Source organism: Euprymna scolopes, chromosome 16 (assembly GCF_053919585.1).
Source record: "Euprymna scolopes isolate OS-2025 chromosome 16, ASM5391958v1, whole genome shotgun sequence".
NCBI lineage: Eukaryota > Metazoa > Mollusca > Cephalopoda > Sepiida > Sepiolidae > Euprymna > Euprymna scolopes.
Genome location: NC_136497.1, coordinates 33,979,829 through 33,995,104, shown reverse-complemented (window position 1 = coordinate 33,995,104; position 15,276 = coordinate 33,979,829).

Genomic DNA, 15,276 nt, shown 5'->3' with positions numbered 1-15,276 from the left:
GATCCAAAGTGTTTTATGAGTTGTAATGCAGCCATAAATTTACCCTTTGTTTAAATTGGTTGTGCTTCCTGACGCAGGTAACAATCTGTGCAATGAAAATAAAAAAGGATTAAAGAAGCCTAATATGAGCAGAGAAATAGACACATGAACTGAGAACGAGTGAGATTGAGTAACATGAGAGAGACATATAGAGGGAAGAGAGAGAGAGAAAGAGCGAGAGAGATGGGGGGATGAAGGTTGGATGCGGGTAGCAAGATAATAGATGCGTGTCTCTTGTGCCATAGACTTTGGTGATGATCGGTTAAGTTTTTGTCTCTCGACTATGTCTGTAACGTTTATGTCGTCTGTGGTGAGATTTCTTGCCGTCTGTGCTTCTATAATTAAACCTACACAGTTTTCATCTTGTGATTTTCAAATATTATATCATAGTATTATTTCTTAGGTGTTCGATTACGATATATTCTTTAGGTTTTAATTCTCATTTACTTAAGTGATGAAGAGGATTACAGAAGAATTAGTCAATATCGCGATGGAATCAAAAAATTTCTTCTCTCGTCTGTATTTTGGTCCAACCGTACTTCTTATTTTTTATTTTTATTTTACCAATTCTCGTTTGATAAAGCAGCAGTGAATTTAGCAAGAACGATGTTTAATAAAATTATTTTATTAAGGTGTGAGTAACCGAAATATTACCATCGATTATAAATAAGAAAGAAATATGATTTTGGATTTTCTTAGAAAAATATTAGTGTTAATTATAATAATTTTCCACCTAATAATCAAACTATAATTTGTATCATTTTTATTATACGCCACATTAATTAAAATCTACAATGATATTTCAAAACTTCTCAGCCGCTATAGCAGCTGACCATGTTTAGATGTGTCTTATTGTTAGTAACGTTCGCCACTAAAAGTCATATTGCAACTTCGAAATAAGGTGCTAATATTATAACCATGTTTATAGGAGATGTGCGAGAGGTTGTTTAAAATACATTTCCGTGCAGTCAGGGAAGCAGCTTATTGTAGGGAAATTAGCAAAACAATAATGATATCTCTTGTAACAGAATGCTTTCCGACATCTACATGCATCTAAAGTGAAAGTGTTGGCTTTTGTTGCTAATGATTTCCATGGATATGTATGCCGAGTAAGCAAAAGTTTGCTAATTTTATCAGAACCCATTTCATTAAAATTCTTGTAAAACTGGAATAAACATTATGGTGATTCAAAAAGGGTTGTTAGTAGGGGTTTAGTTTTTCATTGTAATATTTCAAGTTATAATCGGAATAAACTTTATTATATAAGCTGCCTACAGACTTCCTAATATTGTATCAAAGTGTCATTCTGCCAGTTCTATCTCATGAAGAGAGACTTAAATAACTGCAAAAATGTGAGCAGTTTACTCACTGTTGTGATACTACATACATATATATACGCATATATATACACATATATACACGCACACACACATATATATATATGTGTGGGTGTATATGCATCTATATGTATATATGTGAATATATATATATATATATATGGATATACATATATGCATATATATATATATTATATGTATATATGTATATATATATATTATATATGTATATATGTATACATGTATATAAGTATATATATTTATATGTATATATGTATATACATGTATAAATATATATATATATATATATATATGTATACATATATCTATCTATGTATATGTGTATATATGTGTATATATGTGTATGTATATATGTATATATATACATATATATATATATATATATATATATATATATATATAAATTAAACAGCCAAATCCCGTCGCAGCTGCAATAGCTCTTGTAGGCTGCGACGTCGTTTGGCTGTGGAATTTGTTATATCTAAGCGCTCACATTCTAATATATATATATATATATATATATATATATATATATATATATATATATATATATATATATATATATATATATTTCTCTTCTTTCTCTTCCCAGACCTTTATTATTTATATTTATGTCTAGGAAGTAGAGTGAAAAGCACATCTTGTTTTTGTTTTATTAATGTTATTGGAATTTTTTCTATTTTTCCTTGTACGCATTTTTGTGAATTATTCCATGGATTTCTGCCTTTGGATTATTATAGACCATATTCTTACAATTACAGGATTTCCTTGGATTTTACTTGTACAAATGGAAATTCTTTTAACTTTCTTGAAGTTTTACATTTGGATTTTACCGTCACTGGATTTTTTTATCTTCTACCAGACTATCCATTCGTGTGTAATCACCTTTTTCTTTACCATATTCCCTCTGCTTCACATTTTTTGTTTTCAAGTAAGATCTTTGACTTACTTATTGTTTCATCAAATACTTCTGCATGCAAAATCCGATCCCGCATTTTGCTAATTCCTACCCTCTGATGAGAAGGAAAGTATTTCTTCGAAACTCCGCGGATTAAGGACTATCCATTTATCTAGTGTTTCCTTTTCAGATTAAATACGTTTTTAATTGATTTCAAAGTGTTTTTTAACATATTTTATTAATTGTTTGCTAATATATATATATATATATATATATATATATATATATATATATATATATACAAATATATTTTAAAACCCACTCTCTTTGGGTTGAGCACTGTCGTAAATAATCTCACTCGCTACTTAATATGGCTGAAAAATACGAAGCTCGCTGTTTGTTTAAAAACAAGCGTTTTGAGCACTTTACAAGTGGCGGAGGGATGTTTATTTAAATAGCCATTCGGAGGGATTAGTTGCGGGTATCGCTTCCGTGGTCGAGGGGTAGAACTGACAACTGTAATCACGACGGTTCAAAGTTCAATCCTTGGCTAGGGAGGGGTGCTAGTCTAATGGCACTGATGAGTTGTGATACAACGAAACAGGACTGTATGTCGATGACAACAATTTTTTTTTACATTGGAGCTACCACTTACCAAGGCCCGAAGGCCACTCAGGGATAAGGATTATTGCGTGTACAGTAATCAATGAGATAGTATTGTAGTAATCATTAGTATTGGGGGTTTTGATAGAGTGGCTTACTTAAGGGGGCGGTTTGTCAGGAGTTTGTTTATGTTAGACTTGAAGACGTCCAATTTGTAGTCAGGTTGAGAACAGGCAAGCGGCAGAGAGTTCGACTGGCGTGCAGTTCTAAGAAAGAAGCTTTGCTCATGGAACTACGTTTGGATTTAGGCACATATAAAGAGTGGGGAAAATTATTGACAGTAGTTTCAGCCATTCTCGTGAAAGATTGGCGAGGGGGGACGAGGAATTGGAGCTATGACGAGCACTTACAATGGAAATAACGATAAAACAAAGACAGGCTCGCTACGTCTCTACTGTTGGAGAGAGGTTGCAGGGAAGAGAAAACTGCATCCCCCACTAAAACACGAAGTATATTTGTACTCTGTCAAGGCAGGATAGGCTGTTTTTAGCAGCTCGTGCCCAGATGTAGCAGCAGTACTCCATCCTTGGGCGTAGTTGGCTTTTATACAGACAGAGAATTGCATCAGTAGTGAGATATCTTATGGAGCGATAGAAGGATGCCAATACTTTCCCAGCATTCCTGACAACAGATTTGATGTAGCATTCCATTTCAGCTCAGGAGTAAAGGAAAACCCAGAAGCTTGTTAAAACATGGAGCCTCCCCAAGAGGAAAGCCATCCATTTCAATTGAAGCCTGATGGGGATCAGGGCGATGATGATGTAAAGATAGAAGCTTGGTTTTGGATGAATAAATAGTGACCAGCCACCTCTCCCATTGTTCCACGTGCTCAAGATCAGAGGAGAGAGAATTAGAGAGAACTTTGTCATTTATGGCCTTTGATGTGTTGCCATAGATGATCGTGTCATCAGCATAGATGTCAACGAATGATTTAGGTATTTGTTTTGGGAGATCATTCATGCAGACCAGGAAGAGAGTGGGGCCCAGGATTGACCCTAGGGGGCTCCAGCATTAATATTGTGGGCATCTGATTTCTGCCCGTCAACCATTACTCTTATGAACCTATCAGAGAGAAATGATTTAAATATTGAGAAAATATTTCCAGTTATACTGCTAGCTAGATATCTTGTGAAGTATGCACTTATGGCATACCTTATCAAAGGCGTTTGATATGTCAAGAGCAATCGCCCTGGAAACGAAACCTTTGTCAAGATATTCACTAATCCTATGTGATATAACCGTTAGCACATCTACTGTCGATCTTGCAGAGCGGAAACCATATTGCATGTCAATAAGAAGGTTGTTTCTGTTGAGGTGGTTGACTACTTTATTTGATATGGATTCCAACAACTTACTAATGACACACAGGAGACTTATTAGTCTGTACTGAGAGGGAGATGACTTTTCACCTTAATTATTAAATACAGGGCATACTGATGAGGTTTTCCAGGGCGTTGGAAAGTACTTCACCTTAAGGCAACGCTTAAACAGTTTTATAATTATGGGGGCAAGTTCTGGTTGGAGCTTTTTCAGCACTATAAATGGAACGCCGTCAGTGTCAGTTGCTTTACTGGAATCAATGTTCTTGATTAGCTTGGCGATCTCACGCACATATATTTGTATGTTGCATAGCGTGTTGTCTGTTATAGGAGCAAATACAGAGAGTTGATGGTCATTGTCGCATGGGATAGAATTAGCTGCAAAGTTCTTGGCAAATAATTTTGCCTTGTCTGATTCTGACGAGATGACCTCGGGGAAATTGATGCTTGTTGGGATAGAACACACGCTTCTGTTACAGAACCTGTTTGCTATTTTCCAGGACTGATGGGAACCAAGCCGCTGCTCAGCTGGTTTGGATTTAACAGACTTAGCATATATCTCTCTTGCATGTTTTATTACGCTTTTACAGTGGATGCTGGCAGTCCTGAAAGCAGCTTTAGTCTCAGTACACCTATGACGTTGGTAGCTATGGAAAAAGTGATTTCTGTGCGCGATGGCAGCAGCACATTCAGAGGAGAACCATGGCTGGTTGTTAGGTTTTTGTTGGAATTTGTTGGATGGTATAAATCTATCTATGCGTACAATTAACCATTCGGTCAGGTCTGATACTATAGAGGACACATCCTTTTTAAACATGGAATGCAGAGGTAGGTCAGATATGAATGTACGGAATCTATCCCAGTCAGCCATAGAGTATCGATATATAGTACGGTAGAGGTATGTCTGAAGACTTATTACATTTTATTTTTATCTTAACTGTTACAACAGTGTGGATAGAGGATCCCAGAGAAGATGGAACGGAACATGAACACAGCTCAGGGGATGTTGTGCAGAAAAGGTCTAGAAGGCTTGCATATTGACCGGGTGTATCGAGCACACGGGTTGGTTCGTGAAAATCTGAGTGAGGTCATAAGCAATGGCAAATTCATGACAAAACCTCCCCTTGTCATCAGTTTAGTTTGAGTGGATCAGCCATTCCACATTATGGACATTGAAGTCACCGCATATGTGAATGTTAGCCGAAAGATGAGCAGACAGGATGGGGTCAATTTTCTCAGATATGCTCTTAAGATAGTAACCCCACTGTTGTGGGGACGATAGAGGGCAAATATAAATGCAGTGGTGTAAGCTAGTGCAAGCCGGAAGCACATATAAGGTAAATTAGGGTCTTCTCTGGAAATATCCCTACCACATGGAAAGCCATCTTTGATGTAGGCACATATTCCATGCCCATGGTGATCTTGGGGGGTCAGATTTTGATGTTAAGTTGTAGTATCCTTTGATTATTAATTCGTCTAGATAAGTGGTTGGCCCTATGCTAGTTTCACTTATGAAATATATATATATATATATATAATTCCAGGTTACTATTTGCTAGCGGTAAAGCAACTAATGAAGTTTTAAGGAGATTAATGCAAGAGTATTCAATACCGAAGTAGGGTAGGGTATGATTTGTATTTTCTTTACATAAGCTTTAATATGTCGCTTTAAATTCATGAACATGTTCTTATCGGCCAGCTACACGGAAATAAATACATCTACTGTCGATATTACTTTAAAAATGTTTAGTCTGTATTATTTTTTTACATTTGTGCATGCTCGATATCATTATAGATATTATCTGCATGTTTACTGCATGGCTTTACAGATCTTTTTTAGCATTTAACTTATTTAGCCACAGCAATTCTGTCGCTGACTTGTCACGTAAATTATTCTTCTGCTTCCCAACGTAACAATATCAGTTTAATATTTTTACCCTATGAACGTGTACATAACAGAGAAACAACGCTTTTTTTGTGTTATATCTCTCACAATCCTATTAGATCGATCAGGTTTGACGCTTTTCGATTTCCATTACATGTATTGGCTACAATGGCGTACCTTATCCAAGCAACTACGCCGAATTTACCATGAAAATAATCTGAACACATTACACGTTTGAAGTTGTCAGATAAGATATGCAAATTAGTGTTTTCTATTCGCAAGTATAATACTCTCTGTTTCACTTGCAATGTGTATTATGTATATTATACTATGGGCACAACTCTCATGTCAATTTCTCTATATCTATACACCTGACATATATTATATATATACCAAACACACACAACTGCAAACGCACACACATACCCCCATATATATATATATATATATATATATATATATATATATATATATATATATATACGTTTATTTAAATAGACGAAAAACACTTTAGCAAGAGCTAAACACAATGCTCTCTCTGATAGGAAACACAAATAGAGGTGAATATATATATACATATATATATATATATATATATATATATATATATATATATATCCGTGTGCACTGTGTTTTTTGTCTGAAAATACCAACATATTCATATATGCACATAGATAAGTCTCGCATAAACATTATATCATTCGATGTAAACAACTTCAATCAATCTATAACCTTACTCAGCAAATTGCATGGCAACTTACATAAATATGTATTAAATTAATTTTTCTTTCCATATAATTCGATAATAACTTCTGTACCAGGAAAAAAAACATCCCTGAAAACTTTGACATAGTTTAGAATGTCTTCATACCCAGCTCAAATCACTGATTTAATTTTGCCATTTTTTTCTCAAGGATATTAAATATATAATTAAATAGAGGAATCTTATAAAGCGAGGATGAAATCTAGATTTAACAAAAGGAATCAATAGTGTAGTTTTTGAAACGAGAATTAGATCTAGAATTGAGAACAGGAATATATATATAATGAGTTATGAAGCGAACATATATTTTTACTACGAAATCTATACCTAAAATATAAAATTACACCATAAATGAATTAAAGGAATTATTCCTAAATGTTTGTCTTACTTTGACTATATACCATGAGAAGAAAAAATCCATCTGCCTGACCGTATACCTTAATCTACATAACGGTAGTAATGAACGCTGCTACATTGATCTATGTTATATGTATATAAATTATCAAACAACCACGGGTCTTTCATGATGGCCCTAACACGTGCTGTGTAAAAGAGACTCTATAAACTTTCTGATAAATACACTATCTTCGACGCTTATTCGAACTTTTACAGCATCGCCTTAGGAAACTCATACACTCAGAAATAAAAATCTATGTTACCAATAATTATAATACACTAGATATTCGTTTAGTATCGTCACCCAAACGTGACAATAAAATATAAGCAACATATTAAAATCATCTTCAATACAAAAAACAAGTAAGAAAGTATACGCAGCTGAGTCACAGGACAGCAAACCTTCTAAACAGACTTTAAAGAAAAATATTTTATGTTATGCCTCTATAACAATAGAGTATAAACTGACATTCGTAATTTTTTAATACAAGCTAAATCCTTCAAGCATTATCATCAATGAGAACTGTATAAAATCTCTTCTCAACAATGTCAACTTGGCTCAAACTACAAATAATTGTAATGTTTTAAAATAAGACTCCCCCCCAAAAAACTCAAATAATAATTCAAACTTTACCCTGTCAAACTGCCATAAGATGTAAATTATTTAAATACAGTTTTGTAATCACTACTAACATAGCAACACGCTTGCTTCCTCACCGAAATACAACAGCGTACTCTTGCCTTATTCAGACCCAAAACCCTAGTCAAAACTGCACTATATCAAACACACTAATCGACTCAACAACTGCGAGCAAGTTTACTCAATACCTCCTTTAACTTACCCCCAACATAAATCTAATCTTTACTATCCACCTCTTTATCCCATCCACATACAAGATACAAAAATCAACATTTATATAGGATTGACTTCTTTTCTTATCAAAACTCGCTTCGCAAACCATATCTCTATCCAACACATTAAACCCCAAACTTAAATCACCTTAAAACCCTACTGGTATTCTAATATGTACATAATTTTTTTCTGATACCTGGTTATTTTCATCTATCCATATAATAGTTGCGCACACCTGCTTCTTCAAATATTCGTAGAGAACTGAAACGGTAAACTCTTCAGTAATCACTTCTGTTCTCCCTCTAACCACCTATTGCACTTTCTGTTAAGATATGTTACTTAGATATATCCTTCATATATCAATGTTATATTCTATTTTCGTTTAAAGTGTACTTTAGCGCTATTCAAAATTATGCCTATATCTTGTAAATTCATGTTTTCTAACTACCTGTCTGCATCCTACTACGCCTCTTACTAACCAATCAATAAATATATATGTTACGCCCTGCATATCATATTGATGACATTGAAACCTATTATTGCCACACAATTATCAAATCTACCCAGGCTCAATCAATAATAAGCCACTTGAATCTATTTTAACCGAATTTACAATATTCAGTATTCAAAACAATTAGATGTCCAGCAATATGCAACCCAACACCAATATCCTAAATCCTGCAACTGAAATAACATTTGGCCCCTCTCACCTGAAGTATTTACAGGTGACACTTTTAAATCTTATAAAACTAATAAGCCACATAGACGTGATTTATTACTAAACCGTCATCCGGTGATATACAGTTTCCTTATGTAACAGTTTTTTAAAATTGTATTTTTCTATAAATTTACAAATGACTCTTTTTCTTACACTTTTGACCTCTGCCCGTTATTCTCTCTCCGTGAAAATCAGGAGAGAAAGAATTTACTCACTCAACATCAAGCATACAACTTCGCCCTCCCTTAATTAGATCCTTTCCCCATGAAGCCGCTGAAAAATTAGCATTTCCTAAGGCTCTAATCTAAAATTTAATCAGTTCGAAGTAGTTCAGCTACAGTAGATTATGTTTGATACTATTTTATGATTACTCCTGTTATTGAACTTTTAAAATACACATTTTGATCAAACCCCATTAATTGGGCCCGGCCTCCACTTGCTCGTCATATAATTGGAAGTTTAGAATACACTCACTCAGATATTCGACCCGAGTAAGTCGTTATACTCCATACTAATTGTTTCTAACTACGCATCTAGCATTATACAGAAATCCCTACATCAGCGAATGTTTAATTATAATTCCTTGATTTAAAGTCTTTCGATCACAGCACGTATATAGAGATGCATACGCATGAGCATATGTGAACATAGATCAATTATACTACATTCCATAATGGAACGCTGGAGTGTGTCGCCAGTGATGTTTCGGCGCGGATCGTGGGAATGTTTCGGGTCTTTAAACATCAAGCATTCCTCCCCGCACATGACCCGACCACAGAGGTGATCGGTATCTAGTTCACTCTCCACGCTTTCAGATACTGTTTAAATTCCGGCTATGGAGGAATGGCTGATCTTTAAAGACCCGAAATATTCCCATGATCCGCGCCGAAACATCATTGACGACACACGCCAGCGTTCCATTATAGAATGTATAATTGAACATTTGTGTACATACATAACGTGTTAAATGGAGCCTGTTGAATGTCGATCAGTGATCCGGTTTTTGCATTTGAAAGGACACACACCGCAGGGGACTTTTGATGAAATAAAATAAACTTATGGTAATAATGCCCCATCATATGACCTTGGAAAACGCTGACATCCTGAAGTCAAACATGGCCGGAAGTCTGTGGAAGCAGCACCCAGACCTGGTTGCCCCCTTGCCATTGATTAGGCATCTGCCCGTCAAGTTGAGGCTGCTATTTTGGAAGATATGCGCATTACTATTCGCCAAATAGCCCAAGATGTCAAGATTAGTAAAAGGTCTGTGCAAATATCATTCATGGCTATTTGCATATGCAGAAGGTGTCTGTCAGATGAATTCTCAAGTTGCTCACACCATTCCAGAAGCGAGAACGCGTCGAGTGGTCGAGGATGAATTAGGAGATGTGCCAAGAACATGAGTCAAAGATTTTCAAAATACTGATTACACAGCATGAAACCTGTGCCCATCACTATGATCCAGGGACCAAAGTCCAGTCAATGCAGTTGAAGCACTTGGACTCACTACCTCCAAAGAAGGCAAGGGTGTAACCCTCCGCTGGCAAGGACATGCTCAGTCTTCTGGCACCAAGACGAAGTAGTGATGACAGATTTCCTGGCAAAGGGTACCACAATTACAGGAGCATATTATGCTTCACTTCTGAGGAAATTAAGGGAAGCTATCAAGATCAAGAGGCGGGAAAAGATCAGCAAAGGTACCCTCCTCCTACAGGACAACGCTCCAGTCAACAACTCGCATGTCACCAGATCAGAAGCACGGGTGTGTGCTATGTAACTCTCCCCATCCTCACTACTCTCCTGGCCTTGCACCCTCTGACTTTCACCTCTTCCCAGACATAAAGTTGTTTTTGAAAAGGAAGCTTTTCCCATATGATGCCACCTTGATTTCTGAAGTCACCTCGTGGTTGGAGGACCAACCTAAGGTGTTCTACAAAAACGGTATCTAGAGCTGCATCAAACAATGGGAGAAATGCATAGCTCTGGTTGGTTCCTATATAGAGAAAGACTAATAAATGTGCCAAGTTTCGTTGCTCTACTGCAATGGGAAGTGGGTTAGGCGTATTACGTATTGCACGCGCCTCGTATCGTTGATTGACGGAAACAGATCTCCTTTTACTCATAAGATTTTCGAAATGACTCATTATCCACCCTTTATGTGTTGTTTGCACAGACGTATGAATGTGTAAATTGTCAGGTCAACTGTTCCTTTTTTTCTCTCTTTTTCTACCGGATACACATTTTGTTCTTTTTGTTTGTGTTCTTGTTTCTCACTATCTATTCATGTGTACCTACATATTTTATGTACCTCCACTTATTTTACATGACTCTGCCTCACTTATTTCATGTTATCTTTTTTGCATTTAGTTTAGTTTTGTTTATCCTATTTGTTCTTATCCCCCTTGTCCTTACTTATGTGGTATATTATGTCTGAATCTCTGTACCACATGTTTCACTTGTATTCTGATTTACATTTTTTCCGCTGAATTTATTTATAATTCTCTTCACTGCATTTTATTTTGTTTCATCTTACACTCTCAAGTTATCTATTTCATCATTTATCACCTGTTCTAATATTATACCATTCTCATTTACAAAATGTATGTGCTTATTGTAATATGTATATTACTTATTATTATGTTTTGTCGTCCATGTCGTCAGCACCAATTGCGCATTGTATTAACTTATATATATCTAATATCCCTTATTATTCTACATTTCTATGACTTTCCCAGTACTGTTTAAATCGGCCTATATTAATTTAACCCCCAATAAACACGCAAACCCATCGTCTATCACTCCCTTTATATACCACATACCTTGATATCCTCAAATTATTTGTATAAGCTAGATGCCCGTTGAAATAGTTGCACATTAGCTCCTTATTCTATATTCTGATGAGAGCATTAATCTCCGATTACGTCGGTATAACGAGCATATAACACCTACCCCAATACGATTTTGTTCTTTCTTACATCAAAGAATAAATCTATATATACTAACGTAAACCTTGTCTTGTCTATAATGCTATTATTATATAAATGTATACATATACGTGCATATTAATAAGCATTAATTTCAGCATTCATTTCCTATCGCAGAATACACGATGAGAGCTTATTAGTAATATATATATATATATATATATATATATATATATATATATATATATGTATATATAAGTGAAAGTGTCTCTGTGTGTGTCTGTGTATTTGTGTGTCTGTGTATATTTCTCTACGCAATAACTTTGTCAATTTTTAGTCTACAGACTCGAAATTTTATATAAATGTTACTAAGTTTCGAGAAAATCGATGTGATCGGTTTGGGCCAGAAATTTTGGGATTAAGAGGTCAAAGTTCAACGATTGGACCCTGGAGAAGTCAACCGAACTCCTCCGAAAATTTTGGGTCAACGCACTTAAAATTTTAGATATAGATTCATTGCACATGGATCCTACTTAATAACTTGATTTGATCCCAAAACAAAAAAATACGGGGTCATAATAGGGGTCAATGTCAAAATATTTGACCTTTTTTTCTGTCAAGCATACCTACCCAAATACCCATGCTAGTATATATATATATATATATATATATATATATATATATATATATATATATATATATATATATACTTTAATTAAATTAACATTTAGTTAAATTTCTTGAACAGTAGACCTATTAAGGTGGGGCATTTTCATTTTTACAATTACAAAGAATCGATTATTTAAGAATAGGACGCTCGAGAATTTTCTTAAGTTTAGAGCAACTTAATTTTGTCACTAATCAATCGTTACAAGATTTGAAAAAAAACCTTTTTACTAATGATAATATTTAGACCGTTTATTTATTAAAATGTAGTTTTACTTTACGAATAAAACATGTCTCAACTATTAGAAAGATAATTAAGTACATATAACGTAAACAAGTGTGTCAGTTTAATAATTCAACATGAGAAATTCTGAATATTGCATAGACGTTTTCAATTGTAGAACCCGCCTCATTTATATAATCAAATGTGCTATAATTACAGGTAATTTTGATTATATTCTTAGTACGTCATTTTTCCATGAATTGTGTATATGTTAAAAACTTAAATATATATTATAGAACCATAAAATTCTCCTTCGAAAGAAAACAAAACAACAGCTTTATTAAAAAAAATAATCAGGTAATTTGATTATATAACATAGTTCATTTCTAATCAATTTAGCCGCCTTCAGCCTCAATCAACGCCGCAATAAGGATTCCAGAACTGGCAGCATACAATTTTCCACCAGAGCCGGCGGAAGCGCGGTGATATGTCAGCGGATGGCGATTGTCAGTCTGACTTTAGTGTTATAGGAGGTCATGTTAATGACCAAACGAATGCTATAACGGTTTCAAGTAAGGAGGAGGAGTAAGAAAAGAGAAAAAAGTCATAGCAACCCTTTTGAAGCCAAGTCAGCGACCACCTGATTGCAGCATTGAATCATCACATTCTTCAGCATATACAGGTACACTTTCCTTTCAAGTCGAATTCGTCATGATGATACACTCACATAAAAACCACACCGAATACCACAAAGTTTGAGCCGTTGATATGTGCCCTCAAGCGTTGAACCGCCAGATTTGCATTTTGGGGGTGCTGGCAATGATCCTGTTTACATAACTAGGATCGGTAGAGAGTATGAGACGTACATCTCGTTCATTAAATATTGTTTCCATTTTAAGATACGATAGATAGCTTCTATCCATCTTGCAAACTTGTAGATGGTCTGCAACAAAAAAATGAAATCCAAAAAAAGGAGAATGGAACCATGTCAGCTATATTAGGCTGATCATTTTATTGTTTCACACTGTATACCACTTCCAGTTGAAAACTGTTTGAAATCTTTTTCCTCTATAAACTGTAACTCAAGGAAAATGTACTAATGCGTTTACGAAACTGATTAGATAACATCTTCAAGTTTTGTTTGTTTAATCCCTCGAGATTGGTAAAATATAATGTGTTCTGTTGATTCATAACATTTTGTTCAATATATATATATATATATATATATATATATTCACATCCCTGTCTGTTTGTTTGTTTTATTGCTTGCCCACAATTTGTTTAATATAAACAAAAATTCGTTATATTACTCTTTGATTTATTTCTATATATAGTATGATTCTTGCAAAATTTACAAGAGTTCACCTAACTTGCATAATTCATTAGGGAAAAATGATGTTACTAAATAACAATACATTAGTTAATGTTTTTAGCTAAACAATGTTTTGTAAATGCCCAATTTACAATTATTAATTAATAAAATTTAAATAACAATTATATTAATATTTCATTTATTTGGAACTATTATTTCCGACATCGACATTTTTAAAAACGGGCTAGTGTAATTTTCCCCTGGAGAGTTCAGAGCATAGAAAAAGTTAATACGGAATAATTATCAAATGAAATAATTGTGTAATCTAAATAAGTTTCTAGTGTAAAAAAAAATTCCGTGAAAACAGGAATGGTTTTTCCTTTTTTATTTTTAATATACGCAACAAACAAAAAAAAACTTACGAATTTACTGGAAATATTTCATTTGTAGGATTTTTATTATTCTTAAAGCGGCTATACACAATGTTATACATTTCCGGCAGTTGAAACGTCAGCCACAATATAAGAAACAAAAAAGCAAGGCCATAACTAAACACAGTCCATTTTGAAGGAGTTATTTCATCATATTACTTGAGCACAAATTACTATTGCACAAAGAGTAAAAAAGAAGTTTATCTCGTTTCAATATGTTTACTAAAGTTATTTTTATTCCTAAATAAACAAATTAAATTCGCCCAAAAGTAAACGTGCCATAACTGATTCGATAGCAAATAACGGTGCTCCTCATGACAGAAACTAGATGCGTACTAAACGAACCTACTTCCTTTAGTAAAGTGTTATATATTCAATTAAATGTTATAATATTCCACGATGTCGATTTATTTTGCATAACGTTTGTTAAAGTAAAACCGACTGATCAAGGTTTGCGGATATATACGCACTTCAAAGTAAATTAGGATCATTTAGCATGCTTTCCATGTGCATACATTTAGTATAATAAAGCAAGCAATGTACAAATTCCACACTCATGGAGAGTCGTTTAATTGTCAATATCTCTCATGACGAAAATAGAGAACATCACATTGTCCATATCTTTTCTTTGCTTTTGATCGTAAGAATGGTTTGTCTGTGCATATCAAGCTTCTTTGCACTGTGTAGCCAAGTACAACCATGTTGTCTTATTACAGATAATGATTCTTGACGTTCATCGTCTGATTTGACCTTATTGCCGAGCGGAGCTTCAGATTTCTCATAAACGTTCAGAGAAAACGGATAGAGAAAATATCTTCTTTCGTTTAC